This window comes from Triticum dicoccoides, chromosome 2A (assembly GCF_002162155.2).
Source record: "Triticum dicoccoides isolate Atlit2015 ecotype Zavitan chromosome 2A, WEW_v2.0, whole genome shotgun sequence".
In the NCBI taxonomy this organism is placed as follows: Eukaryota; Viridiplantae; Streptophyta; class Magnoliopsida; order Poales; family Poaceae; genus Triticum; species Triticum dicoccoides.
In genome coordinates, this window is record NC_041382.1 from 223,331,061 (window position 1) to 223,346,281 (window position 15,221).

Below are 15,221 nucleotides of genomic sequence, written 5' to 3' on the forward strand. Positions count from 1 at the left end.
TATATATATATATATATATATATATATATATATATATATATATATATATATATATACTAGTGTTCTGTCCTCTACAGCATTCACTTATAGCTATGTCTTCTTGTTGAATCTTTTGAACTAAGTGAATGTGATCGGACCCTAACCTCTCTATGCTATCTATCTCAAACTCTATATCTCCAAATCATATGCATTCTATTGAAACTGTCGAATGTCTTCTCTGCGTCCTTGTCAGCAGAAGATACAAAGACAAACCTTAAGTCCACTTTCAATGCTCATTCCTCCACATGAAACCCGGAGAAGTAGGAACGACCACCCGACAATCCAGGCGTGCATGGGACGTGGAACAAACCCCAAAATTCTGCATGATGGCCACGTGTTCCTCAGATGCGAATCGCCAGGGGCACCTGTGTAATAACGTAGTGCCGCCCCTGTGCCTATAAATACACACTTCACGGCGGTCATTATCTCTTCTTGCACTCTCGCACGAACCCTAGCGCCACCGCTAGCCCTCGACGACGCCGGCGACGAAGCGCTTCGCTGCCGCAACCTCTCCGACGCTGTCTTCACGCCGACCGCGGACATCGTCCTCTCCGCCGTCGCCGTAGGTGTCCTCCGTCGCCAAGTTAGGGCACGGAAGATCGAACTGCTCGGCCTCATCTTCCACTCCGTCTAGCAGTTCTTAGTGTGGTAAATAAAACTTCCTTTTTACGGCACCGTTGATCCTATGGCTTTGTCACTTTCTACCACAAGCAGTTTCTATTCACACAAGTTAGATCTCTCTCATACCGCATCTCATAACATGCCTAGTATATTCACTTATGCTTCACAAAGTAGTTAGATTCCTCACTTGTACTGATCTCTGGATTCGTACAAATCTGGAACCAACTCCTTATCTATGAGTGAATGTCTTCGCACGATGAGGTCAATGTCTTCTAAACTGATTTATATTCAAAATCTTCTAAGAATGCATATGGCCTCTTCCCCTTCCCTCGCACCTTAATGCTGTCACAGGTACATGTCCGTGGGAGAATCCCTTGGTTCGCATAGTCTGCATTCATTTGCAGAATTCTTACAGCATCATATAAATTCTCCCGAAGCAAGTTCCTGTTTGTCCAACAAGCGAAAATCTTTGAAGCCTTTGAACATGTTGATGCCTTTCAGTTTAAAGTTTATGGCTTCAGAGAAATCAGCAAGGAAGGGTGGCAGAAAGCGTCGTGGAGAAACATATAGAGATCTGCTAGATGACCTCTCAGAACTGTACAAGACAGATCCTGAAGAGGATTACAATCAGCGCAAGACCCGAATCCAATGGATTCGAAGATATTGGGCAGAACAATGGTTCAAATACCGATTTGTAACCCAGGAATATGCTGAGAAAAATGCCATCAAGAGACCATGGGGAGACATCCTATACAAGAATCTTCAACCCAGGTCCAGAGATGAAGCCATTGAACAAGGCTTCTATCCCTGCATGGTCCGTGGGGCACAGCCTGCTGATGCATACCCATCGTCACTACTATGGTGTCGTGACGACATTCTGTTCAAGCGCAACTTCCAGTTTGCCCAAAACTCAATGAAGCAAAACAAGAAGACATTGGGACTAGACTTCAACCCTGGTCCCTCAGCTCCAAGGGCTGATGGCACACGAGATGCAGAACCCAATGTCGTTGGTCCTTTCTACAACCTTGAAGGCCTCATCACCCATATCTTGGTTCAAGGGACTGCAGTGAATGAGCCTGCAGCTGACGCTGAATCAGATGAAGCGCCTGCAGCGCCGAAGCCAAAGAAGTTGAAGAAGCCTCAAGCTTCAAAGCCTGCCCCTTCACCAAAAATCTCACAGGCGAAGCCACTGGAAACTGCACCTCCTGAAGACAGTGTGCAGTCCGAAGATTTATCACGCATCTCCAAGCCCCAGAAGGTCAAGATGCCTCTGCCACACACCGGCCAAGAGCTAACAGCTGCTGCCATTTTGCGCAATGATGCCATTGATCTGTCAAGTGATGAAGATCTTGCAGATGACGCTCTTGAGCAACTCATCAAGAGCAAAGAAGAAGCAGAAATCTTCAATGATCTGCCTCTCTTTGATGTAACATTCATCCACAACTTCATTGATGAATGGTTTGACACGCCAAACATCAGCTTCGACGATCTCCAACTACCCATTGGCCTCAGTGTCGCCTTCCATGGCGCCATTGCTTCAGAGTTAGCTATCGCCCAGCGCATTGTTGAACTGAAGCAGAAGATTGACTTTGAGAAATCTCAGTTCAAGAAGTATATGTCCAAGCTCAGCGTGCAAGACGTGAAGAATTTCAAGATTATGCTGCACGAGCTCAAGGAAGCCTTTCTAAAGGAACGTGCAGAAGCTCAGGGTTCTCGTGAGCGCATGAAGGTCCTGGCTGATAAGTGTGTGCAAGCCTACAATGAGGCTGAGAAGCGCAAGGCCCTTGGGCGTCCTGGCATCGACCCCAGGATGGCTGCCAAGAAGCAGAAGAAGCCCGCTATGGCTGAACCTGAAGCACCAAGGCAGGAGGCAGATCCCCTTGTCTTCCCAACTAGCATGACTGGCCCGAAGCCAAAGGCCAGGTCAATCGCTTCTGAATTGAAGAAGACCAGGACTGCTGAGGCTGAAGCAAGGAAGAGAAAACATCCTGAAGCCTCTGCTACTGCCCCCGCCAAGAAGAAAAGAATGACCAAGAAGGAACGGGCTGCTCCCACAGAGCCCTTGATTGTTGAACCCATTTCCATGGTTCACCCCAACACCGATCCACAAGAACGTCAATTGACTGTCCATGAGCCTGCTTTCACAGAGGCTCATGAAGCTGAAGACTCTCCAGCAGCTGATCCCATCGCTGCTGAAGACATTGGTCATCATGACCATGTTGAAGATGATGCAGCCCTTCCTCAGCTAGAACACCAGCAGGTATCATCGCCTGTGCTAACGCACAGCGAACTCATCAGCATTGGTCGTCCACTAACGCCAATTGCACAGGATGCTTCGTGGGCGGATCGCCCACAAGAGGAAGAAGACTCTGAGGCCCAGCCAACACAAACTCCACAGGCGTCCCCGCGTTGCGCAGGCTTCGCAAAGGTCCAAGGCCTCAAGTCTCTGTGTCTGAAGCTAAAACTGCTGAAGACATTCCGGCTGCATCAGCCGATGAAGAAGAAGTACCACAATCTGCTACTCCCCTATCCCACCAAGAAGCAGTTCTTGAGGAGAACGTGATTGAAAATCTTGCGGCTGCCACCACCAACACCACTGAAGCCACTGACGCTATCATGGCTGAAGCTAATGTGGAGCCCTCACCAACAAAAGCACCAGAAGTCAGTGAAGCCACTGATCCCGCCACTTCTGTTCCTGAGTCTGCTGTCGGTCCCCAGTTCGACTATCATGTTGAGCACAGGCCTCAGGTACAGAAGCCAATCCCAAGATTGCCAAGGTTCTCAGGTCCTGCATCAGCACCTGGCTCCTTCAATATCAATGGCTTCAGAGCAGACAACACATTCTTCAACAGCTCCAGGAACCCCTACTCCAGGGAAAGAATTTCATCTGATCGGTTCTGGAGTTATCCGCAGCGAAGCTATTACTCATGCGTTCTTTACAACCAAGGTCGCATCTTCCCACACAAGCGCCTTGACATTGAAGCAATAGCTGGTCTGCCCTGTCTGGAAGAAGCTCTGGATTGCTTCAAAGAGGTTGGACTGCTGTCGTTCGTCACTGACCAAGAGCATTGGAATGAAGAGTTGCTGCTCCAATTCTATGCCACACTTCACATCTGCGGGTATAGCAGAGGTCCGAAGACTTGGGTCCTGGGGTGGATGATAGGAAACGTTCATCACGAAGCCAAAGCCTTTGACATCATTGAGCTCACTGGTTTGCCTACTCCTGGCGATCTCTACGAGCATGGCTATCAGCTTCATAGTGAAGCTATTGAGAGCATCTTTTAGAAGACTGAACCTAATATGAGTCAGATGCTCAGTATGATGAAGCCATTGCCCCAAGATGCTGCTTATCCCACGAAGTTCTTCGTTGAATACCTTGAGTATCTGCCAAGAACCATTTATCACATCATAAGGCGAACTCTCTGACCAATCAAAGGACATTCTCCCCATGCCAAGCCGGAAGGTGCAATGAAGACTTTGGTCTTGTACATTCTTCATGGAAAATGCTTCAATACACAGGATTTCTTCATTCGCCAACTTGCTGCATCTGGCTCTGATCTGTTTGGTTTGAAGTTCTACGCCCCTTGGGTGATGCGGCTGATCAAACTTCACTCCGCTATCTCATATCAGCCCTCAGCCCGCAACCATCGGATCTTTTTTCCTGATGTGGATATGTCTATTGAAGCCATCTATCCTGAGCCTGCCAAGGAACCTCTCAGTCTTCAGAATGCAGAGCATCAAAGTTTCACTCAGAATGTTGAAGGCATTGAAGCCGTAACTCGTGTGTATCCTTTGGCTGGCACTACACGTGCACCGCATCCTGCTCTCACTGAAGCCACTGACAGTACAACAGCTCCACGACCCAAGAAGCGCACTCGTGTTCTCAACGACCGAGAGCTTCTTGTGGCTCTTCATCAGAAACAGGATAGGCATCATGACTGGTTGAAGCGTCAGATGCAAAGCCTCTTGGTGGATGTTAATCGCATTCGCAATCTTGCCACCAAGAATGCTTTTGTTGCCCATGAAACCTCTCGCCGCACATGGAAAGGGCTAACGCTGATGTGTTCTGAAGATGATCTTCAAGAGGATGGCTTCACTAAGAGATTCAAGTTTGGCTCCACACCTCCTCGAAGGGCAGTGCTGCGACGAACTCCATCCCTTGAAAACTCTGAGTTCTCTTTCTCTGCTGCAACTGTGAATGCCAGAGTAATCGAGGATGAAGACGATGCTACTTCACCGCCACCTCCTTCAGCATGCTTCGACTCTGCTCCAAGCTCTTCAGCACCGCCAAACACAACCAACGACCCTGCTGCTTCACCTACTCCTCATGGGAACGAGTAGATGCTCTATGTCTTCAAACCTTTTTGGTCCTTACTGACAAAAGGGGGAGAAGCATATGAGGTTGATAGTCTTCAAGCGGGTCCATATGGGCTGGTGCTTTATATTTTGCTTCGTGCTTACAACTCTCATTTTGCTACATTTGGTTCTTTGAGTTGTAACACTTCAACTCGATGGTCGTCTGCTACTTATTTGCCACCTTGTGTTGCGATGATAAATTCCGCATGTGCGACGATAAAGTCTCCGCTGTGTGCCCCATCTTCGATGGAACTGAATATCCCTACTGGAAGATAAGATGCGCATGCATCTTGAAGCCATTGACGTCGACCTATGGTATGTTGTCAAGAACGACGTTCCCAAGGCTGGAGAAGGTGTCACTACTGCTGATGTCAAGAAGTTCGTTCAACTGGACTCTACTGCCAAGAATATCATCTGTGATCATCTGACCAAAGGACAGTATGGCCGTGTGAGTGCTTTGGAAACATCTAAGCTGGTCTGGGACTGGCTCTCCAAGGTCAATGAAGGCGTCTCAACCCAGAGAGATCAGAGAATTAGTGTCCTTCGCAACCTCTTCAACCGCTTCAAGTGAAAGGACATTGAGAATGTCCAGCTCCCATTTGATCGACTCACTGACATCACAAATGAGCTTCAAGCCCTCGGCGCTACTGAGATCACCAAACATGAAGTCGTCAAGACACTACTGAGATCACTTGATAGTTCGTTTGACACCCTAGCCCTGATGATTCAAGAACGTCCTGATTTCAAGACACTCGATCCGTCTGACATACTTGAGAGGCTCAACACACATGAGTTTCAGATTTTTGAGAAAAGAGATATCTATGGTCTAAACTATGGGCGAACTCGTGCCTTGAAGGCAAAAGTTGTCTCCTCATCTGAAGAAGAATCTGACAGCAGTTCCGATGATCCTGAAGACATTGAAAGGGAACTTGCTATGCTTGTGAAGAAGTTCCAAAAATTCACCAAGAAGAAAGGTTTCAGAAAGTCTTCCCGATCAAGCTCAAGGAATGATGAAGCTTCTGCTCACGACTACAAGAAGAAAACATGTCACAAGTGCAAGAAACCTGGCCACTTCATCTCTGAGTGTCCACAGTGGGACAATGAGAACAAAAAGAAGAAGAAGAGCAAGGAATATGACTCTGACGACAAGAAGAAGAAGAAGAAATATTCAAAGTCTTCTTCCAAGTCTTCCTCAAAGTCTTCATCACACAAGAAGAGCTCATCTGGCAAGGCACGTGCGTTTGTTGGCAAGGAAATGGATTCAGAGGAGGAGTCCGCTTCTGAGGAGGCGGAGGTGGAGTCTGAGGAGGAGTCCGATTCAGGCGTCGCAAGTCTGGCTACATCATACGTTGCCAAGTCCATCTTCAACACTGAAGACAATGACTTCATCATCGACACCTATGCAAATGACAAGGACTACTCCGCTTGTACCTACTGCTTCATGGCACGCGGTGCCAAGGTAAACACACGCACTACTCACTATCAAACATCTAGTGACGATGACTCTGATTGTGGTTCAAAACCGAGCTACAAAACACTTGCTAAAATTGCAACTGAACAACAGAAAGCTATGGAACATATTCAAAAACTGTTAGGCAGAAGCAATGATCTGTTAGGTGCTGAAATGACTTGATCTGAATCCTTAATTGAAGACATAAAAAATCTTCACGTTAAGTATGAGGAACTTGAAAGTCGTCATGAAACTCTCTCAACAACTCATGAAAAGCTTTCCTATGATTATCTTCAAAGGAAGCAAGATCTTGAGAAATTGAGAGCGGCTCATGAAGATCTTCAAAAGGAAAACGAGTCACTTCGCGCCGAACAGATCAGCTCCGCTCAGGAAGGATTTGAACCACCATGTCTTAAATGCATTGAGCGTGATAATGCTACTACGGTTGCTGAATGTTCTACTGTTGCTACTGTTGCAATATCTTCAACTGTTGATGTGGGAACTAACCCCTCTGCTGAGGATTCCACTGCTATTGCTGATGAGAATGCTAGGTTGAAGACATTGCTTGAAACAGGGATGTATAAAAGTATTAAAGGGCATCAGACACTATGTGATGTCCTCAAAAAGCACATTTTGAAACGAAACCCGAGGAAAGAGGGTGTTGGGTTCGTAAGGAAAATGAACGCTGATGGCTCTCACTTGTGCTAACCCCATTGTCATTGATGAATCCTTTGATGCAAACTATAAACTGTTTAAGAATCAGAATGGTGAAATGTTTGCCAGGTACATTGGTACTAACTGCAGGAATGGACCGCCTATGAAGAAGATCTGGGTTCCGAAAAGGTGTCTGGAGAATCTTCCTGTGAATGTCATCATGACACCTCACGTGAAGAAGACAAACCTCAGACCAAAGGCTTCATACGGTCCAAAGGCTTCATACAGACAGAGGACTCACCTGAGTCGCACTAACGCAAATGTTTTGCAGGGAAACCATACTCAGGCATATGAATATGAGAGCGGTTCATCAAACCACCATGTTCATAAGACCAAGAACTATTCTGCTTATTCTTATGAGTACTATTGTCCGCCTGCAAGACTGTTTGCTAGGGCTCCAAAGCCAAAGTTCTCAGATGCTACACTTAGACTTATTGCTTCTAAGCCACCCTTGAAGATGTGGGTGGCTAAGAAAGCTTAACTCTCTTTTGCAGGGAAAGGTCTCCAGCAGAAAACCAAAATTGTCTGACGCTATTGCTGGGGACCTTAAACATCTTGTAGGGCGCAAGATCAAATGCCCGAATGGTCTTACTATGTACTTCGTTCCTGAATCGCTTGCTACTCTCCCTATTAGTCCTAATCTGGATCTAAGCTTTCATAACCCACTGGTTCGTCAAATGTTTTTGCTTCACAATGCTCTTCGTGAAGCCTATCCCCCTAACTGCACTGTAGGGTACGACACCAGCGTCTTTAGAATGGATTATTGATAGTGGGCGTACAAATCACATGACTGGCAAAAGAAGCCTTCTTATGGACTCAACCTTATGTCCATCCGACAAGAGCCACATCACATTTGCTGACACTGGTAAAAGTAAGGTATTGGGTCTAGGTAGAGTTGCAATCTCAAGGGATCAACACATGGATAAAGTCATGCTTGTTGAATCCCTTGGCTTCAACTTAATGTCTGTCTCAATGCTTTGCGATTTAAACATGATCGTAATATTTGGAAAATATCGTTGCCTTGTTCTAATGGAATCTGACAAGTCTCTAGTATTTGAAGGGTATCGAAAAGATGATTTGTACGTGGTAGATTTCTCAGCAGGACCACAGCATGCCGTATGTCTTCTAGCAAAAGCTTCAGAATGCTGGCTCTGGCATCGGAGGCTTGGGCATGCTGGCATGAGGAACCTCCACACCCTGGCAAAGAAGAAGCATGTCATAGGCATCAAGGGCATCAAGTTCAAGAAATATCACTTATGCGGTGCCTGTGAGGCAGGAAAGATGACGAGGGCCAAACATCCCTCGAAGACAATCATGACCACTACTCGACCCTTCGAACTGCTTCACATGGATCTTTTCGGTCCCACTCATTACTCAACTCTTACTACTACTGCTTGTCTCTATGGCTTTGTCATTGTTGATGATTATTCTAGATATACTTGGGTGCACATAATCCTTTACAAGACTAAAGTGCAGGATGTCTTCAGACGCTTCGCCAATCGAGCAATGAACAACTATGGCGCCAAGATAAAGCATATCAGAAGTGACAATGGCACTGAATTCAAGAACACTGGCCTTGATACATATCTTGATACCTTGGGCATCACACATGAATTCTCAGCCCCGTACACGCCACAGCAGAATGGGGTCGTCAAACGCAAGAACAGAACACTCATTGAGATGGCCAGAACGATGCTAGATGATAACAAGACTCCAAGAAAATTCTGGCCTGAAGCCATTGATACTGCATGCCATACAATCAATCGTGTTTATCTTCACAAGCTTCTAAACAAGACATCTTATGAGCTCCTTACTGGCAAGAAGCCAAATGTCAGTTACTTCAGAGTATTTGGCGCCAGGTGCTGGATCAAGGACCCACATCACACCTCAAAGTTTGCACCAAAAGCACATGAGGGTTTTATGCTTGGATATGGAAAGGATTCGCACTCCTACAGAGTCTTCAATCTCTTTCATTACAAAGTGGTTGAAACAGTGGATGTGCGGTTCGATGAGACCAACGGTTCACAAAGAGAGCAACTGCCAAATGTGCTAGATGAAGTTCCATCCAGTGAATCAATCAAGCTAATGGGAACTGGAGAAATTATACCTTCTGAAGCTCATCCTAAAGAAGAACTTATCATCTCAGCACCTGATCAACATGAAGACAATGCTCAGCCTGAAGACATTCCTTCTAACAACGACAATGATCAGCAAGAGCAAAATCTTCGCCCTGTACATCCTCGCGTTGCCAATGAAGTGCAGATTGAAAGAATAATTGATAGCATCAATGCACCCGGTCCACTCACTCGTTCAAGGGCAACTCAGCTAGCAAATTTCTGTGGGCACTTCGCATTCGTCTCAATAACAGAACCCAAGAAAGTTGAAGAAGCCTTCATGGAACCTGAATGGATTCAAGCTATGCAAGACGAGCTTCAACAGTTTGAGCTGAATAATGTATGGGAACTGGTCAAGCGTCCCGATCCTCGGAAGCACAACATAATAGGCACCAAATGGATATACCGCAACAAGCAAGATGAGCATGGTCAAGTTGTCAGAAACAAAGCTCGTCTCGTTGCTCAAGGATATACTCAAGTGGAAGGCATTGACTTCGATGAAACATTTGCTCCTGTGGCTAGACTTGAAGCCATACGCATACTGCTGGCCTATGCAAATCATCACAACATACTTCTTGATCAAATGGATATGAAGAGCGCCTTCCTCAATGGCAAGATTGAAGAAGAAGTGTATGTTGCACAACCTCCTGGCTTTGAAGATCCAAAACATCCTGACATGGTATACAAGCTCAACAAGGCACTGTATGGCCTCAAACAAGCCCCTCGGGCCTGGTATGACACACTCAAACACTTCCTGAAGAGCAAAGGCTTCATACCTGGTTCTCTCGACCCCACTCTCTTCACGAAGACATATGATGGTGAACTATTTGTGTGCCAAATATATGTGGATGACATTACCTTCGGCTGCACCAATCAGAAGTACAGTGAAGAGTTTGGATATATGATGCAAGAGCAATATCAAATGTCTATGATGGGAGAGCTGAAGTTCCTTCTCGGTCTTCAAATACGATAGCAACACAACGACATCTTCATATCTCAAGAGAAGTATCTCAAAGATTGCCTGAAGAAGTTCGGTATGCAAGACTGCAAAGGCTTCACGACGCCAATGCCAGCCAAGCATCATCTGGGTCCTGACGACAATGGTAAAGAGTTCGATCAAAAGGTATACCGCTCCATGATTGGTTATTTACTTTATCTATGTGCATCTAGGCTAGATATTATGCTTAGTGTTTGCCTGTGTGCTTGATTCCAAGCGGCACCAAAGGAGTCGCATCACTTAGCTGTGAAGCGAATTCTTCGATATTTGGCTCACACCCCAACTCTAGGATTGTGGTATCCAAAGGGCTGAGAGTTTGATCTGGTTGGATTCTCGGATGCTGATTATGCTGGTGACAAAGTTGATCGCAAGTCTACATCAGGCACATGTCACTTTCTGGGACGATCACTTGTATGTTGGTCTTCAAAGAAGCAGAACTGTGTATCTCTCTCCACTGCTGAATCTGAATACATTGCTTCTGGATCTTGCTGTGCTCAGCTTCTGTGGATGAAGCAAACGCTCAAGGACTATGGCATTCATCTGAAGCAAGTGCCACTCTACTGCGACAACGAAAGCGCCATCAAGATTGCCAACAACCCAGTTCAGCACTCGAAGACAAAGCACATTGAAATTCGTCATCACTTTCTCAGAGATCATGTTGTGAAGGAAGATATTGATATCATACACGTCAACACTGAAGAGCAATTGGCAGATATCTTCAGCAAGCCCTTGGATGAGAAGAGATTTTGCAAGTTACGGTGTGAGCTAAATATCCTGGAATCCTCAAATGTCCTGTGATTAGGCACACATCCTAACCCTTATGCATATTGATGACTTAGATGTGCAACACACGAAGTAAAGTATATCTTCAATCAATGAAGACATACATTCTAAGTGTGAATACATTAATGTGGAATTTGACTTCGGAGCGCCACGATAATTGTGCGCCGTGTCTGGGTCTAATACTTCCTATACGGTGGGTAACGCCACCACCAAATGTTCTATTTTGAAGTGTTTCACTCATGGCCTTGCTATGTCTTCACATTTGGTTTGGCTTCAATCTCAACATGTCTTCATGATTATCTTCACTATGTTGATTATATATATATATACTAGTGTTCTGTCCTCTACAGCATTCACTTATAGCTATGTCTTCTTGTTGAATCTTTTGAACTAAGTGAATGTGATCGGACCCTAACCTCTCTATGCTATCTATCTCAAACTCTATCTCTCCAAATCATATGCATTCTATTGAAACTGTCGAATGTCTTCTCTGCGTCCTTGTCAGCAGAAGATACAAAGACAAACCTTAAGTCCACTTTCAATGCTCATTCCTCCCCATGAAACCCGGAGAAGTAGGAACGACCACCTGACAATCCAGGCGTGCGTGGGACGTGGAACAAACCCCAAAATTCTGCGTGATGGCCACGTGTTCCTCAGAAGCAAATCGCCAGGGGCACCTGTGTAATAACACAGTGCCGCCCCTGTACCTATAAATACACACTTCACGGCGGTCATTATCTCTTCTTCCACTCTCGCACGAACCCTAGCGCCACCGCTAGCCCTCGACGACGTCGGCGACGAAGTGCTTCGCTGCCACAACCTCTCCGACGCCGTCTTCACGCCGACCGCGGACATCATCCTCTCCGTCGTCGCCGTAGGTGTCCTCCGTCGCCAAGTTAGGGCACGGAAGATCGAACTGCTCGGCCTCATCTTCCACTCCGTCTAGCAGTTCTCAGATCTAGATCCAGCCAGCATGCTTTACGAGGATGGCCGGATTTGTCACCGGTGTTGAGGAAGAACTCGCCGGAGACGTCGGGGTGGCCGGATCTGGGCGGGGAGGCGAGTCCGGTCGGCAGGGAGGAGGAGGCCGGAGTCGAGGCAGCGATCGGCGGCGGCTTGCGGTGCTGGGCGGCGTCGTCGGCGAACCGGCCGGCGCGGTGGCGCGGCGAGGCGATGGCCGGTGCGGGCGAGGTCGGCCGCACGGGAGGAAGACGAGGCGGCCGGCGGCGTGGCGCTCGGGGTCGGTCCGGGCCGGGAGGGCCTGCCCCGGGCCCGAGCGGGCTGTGGCGGCGGTGGACGGAGCTTGCCACGTGGCGGCCCCTCAGTGGCCGCGGGCGGCGGTGGACGAGGTGTCCAGCACGCCGGACATGTCCGGTGCGCGGAGGAGGCGATTTTTAGGGTTTCAGGGAGAAGAAGAAATGTGTATCTCGTAGGGGGCTATATATAGGCATAGGAGGGGCTAGGAGAGTCCAAACGAGGTGCGGTTTTCGGCCACACGATCGTGATCGAACGCTCTAGATGATGGAGAAGGTTTTGGTGGGTTTTGGGCCAAAATGGAGGGGTGTTGGTCTGCAACACACACGAGGCCTTTTTGGTCCCTCGGTTAACTGTTGGAGTATCAAACGAAGTCCAAATGGTACGAAACTTGACAGGCGGTCTACCGGTAGTAAACCAAGGCCGCTTGGCAAGTCTCGGTCCAATCCGGAAATGTTTTATCCCCACACACGAAAGAAAGGTAGAAATGACCACCGGAGGAGATCGAAGCGCCGGAATGCAAAACGGACAACGGGGAAAATGCTTGAATGCATGAGATGAACACGTATGCAAAAGCAATGCACATGACGACATGATATGAGATGCATGACAACAACAACAACACACGGAGACAAAAAAACGAACCCGAGAAAATAAAATAACTTAACGCCGGAAACGGCATGAGTTGGAATACATAATGGGTAAATCATATCCGGGGTGTTACAGCCAAGCCCTAAACTCTCTCGGGAGGGCTGATCTGGAGTCCGTCCGGGGATCCGGAGAGGGGAATCTGTCATCATCATCATCATCAACCTTCTTCCAAAATTTCATGATGCTCACTGCCGTGCGTGAGTAATTCCATCGTAGGCTTGCTGGACGGTGATGGGTTGGATGAGATTTATCATGTAATCGAGTTAGTTTTGTTAGGGTTTGATCCCTAGTATCCACTATGGTCTGAGATTGATGTTGCTATGACTTTGTTATGCTTAATGCTTGTCACTAGGGCCCGAGTGCCATGATTTCAGATCTGAACCTATTATGTTTTCATCAATATATGAGAGTTCTTGATCCTATCTTGCAAGTCTATAGTCACCTATTATGTGTTATGATCTGTTAACCCCAAAGTGACAATAATCAGGATACTTACGGGTGATGACCGTAGTTTGAGGAGTTCATGTATTCACTATGTGTTAATGCTTTGGTCTGGTACTCTATTAAAAGGAGGCCTTAATATCCCTTAGTTTCCATTAGGACCCCGCTGCCACGGGAGGGTAGGACAAAGGATGTCATGCAAGTTCTTTTCCATAAGCACGTATGACTATATTCGGAATACATGCCTACATTACATTGATGAACTGGAGCTAGTTCTGTGTCACCCTAGGTTATGATTGTTACATGATCGATCGCATCTGGCATAATTCTCCATCACCGATCGAATGCCTACGAGCTTTTCCTATATTGTTCTTCGCTTATTTACTTTTCCGTTGCTACTGTTACCTTTTGCCACCATTACCACTACTATCATATTACTTTGCCACTAAATACCTTCCTGCAGTAAGTTTCCAAGTGTGGTTGAATTGACAACTCAGCTGCTAATACTTGAGAATATTCTTTGGCTCCCCTTGTGTCGAATCAATAAATTTGGGTTGAATACTCTACCCTCGAAAACTGTTGCGATCCCCTATACTTGTGGGTTATCAAGAACATTTTTTGGCGCCGTTGCCGGGGAGCATAGCTCTATTCCTTGAGTCACTTGGGATTTATATCTGCTTATCATTATGAAGAACTTGAAAGATCAAAGAACCAAGATTTTTCCCTCAACTATGATGGGAGGTAAGGAACTGCCATCTAGCTCTGCACTTGATTCACCTTCTGTTTTGAGTAAGCTTGCGACACCTAAACCTGCTTCTGCTATTGATTCTAATATGTTGTATGTTATTGATGATGCCACTTCTACTATGCATGATACTTATGATGAAACTACTTCTATGCTTGATACTACTGTGCCACTTGGTGAATTTCTTGATGAACAACTTGCTAGGGCTAGAGAGAATGAAATTATTGGAACTTATAATATTGATGAAAGTGATGATGAAGATTCTCCCCCTAGATATGAATTGCATGTTGTCCCTAAGGGTTATGTTATGGATGAAGAAACTGCTAGAGACTTTCTTGCCTGCAATGATAGAAGTGATTTTAAGAAACTATTAGCTAAGCTTAAAGAAAAAACTCTGGATGCTAGAATGAAATATGATCCTGCTTATGCTACATCACCTATCTTTGTTAGTGATAAGGACTATGATTTCTCTATTGATCCTGACTTAATTACTTTGGTTGAATCTGATCCTTTCTATGGCTATGAATCTAAAACTGTTGTGGCACATCTCACTAAATTAAATGATATAGCTACCCTGTTCACTAATGATGAGAAAACTCGCTACTATTATATCCTTAAATTATTTCCGTTCTCATTAAAGGGTGATGCTAAGATATGGTTTAATTCTCTTGATCCTGGTTGTGTGCGTAGTTCCCAGGATATGATTTAGTACTTCTCTGCTAAATATTTCCCCGCTCATAAGAAACAAGCAGCTTTAAGGGAGATATATAATTTTGTGCAAATTGAAGAAGAGAGTCTCCCACAAGCTTGGGGGAGGCTTCTCCGATTACTTAATGCTTTGCCTGATCATCCTCTTAAGAAAAATGAAATACTTGATATCTTTTATAATGGACTAACCGATGCTTCCAGAGATTACCTGGATAGTTGTGCTGGTTGTGTTTTCAGGGAAAGAACTATTGATCAAGCTGAAATTCAATTGAATAATATGTTGACTAATGAAAATAATTGTACACTTCCTGAACCAACTCCAAAGCCAACTCCGAAGAAAAGGGGTAT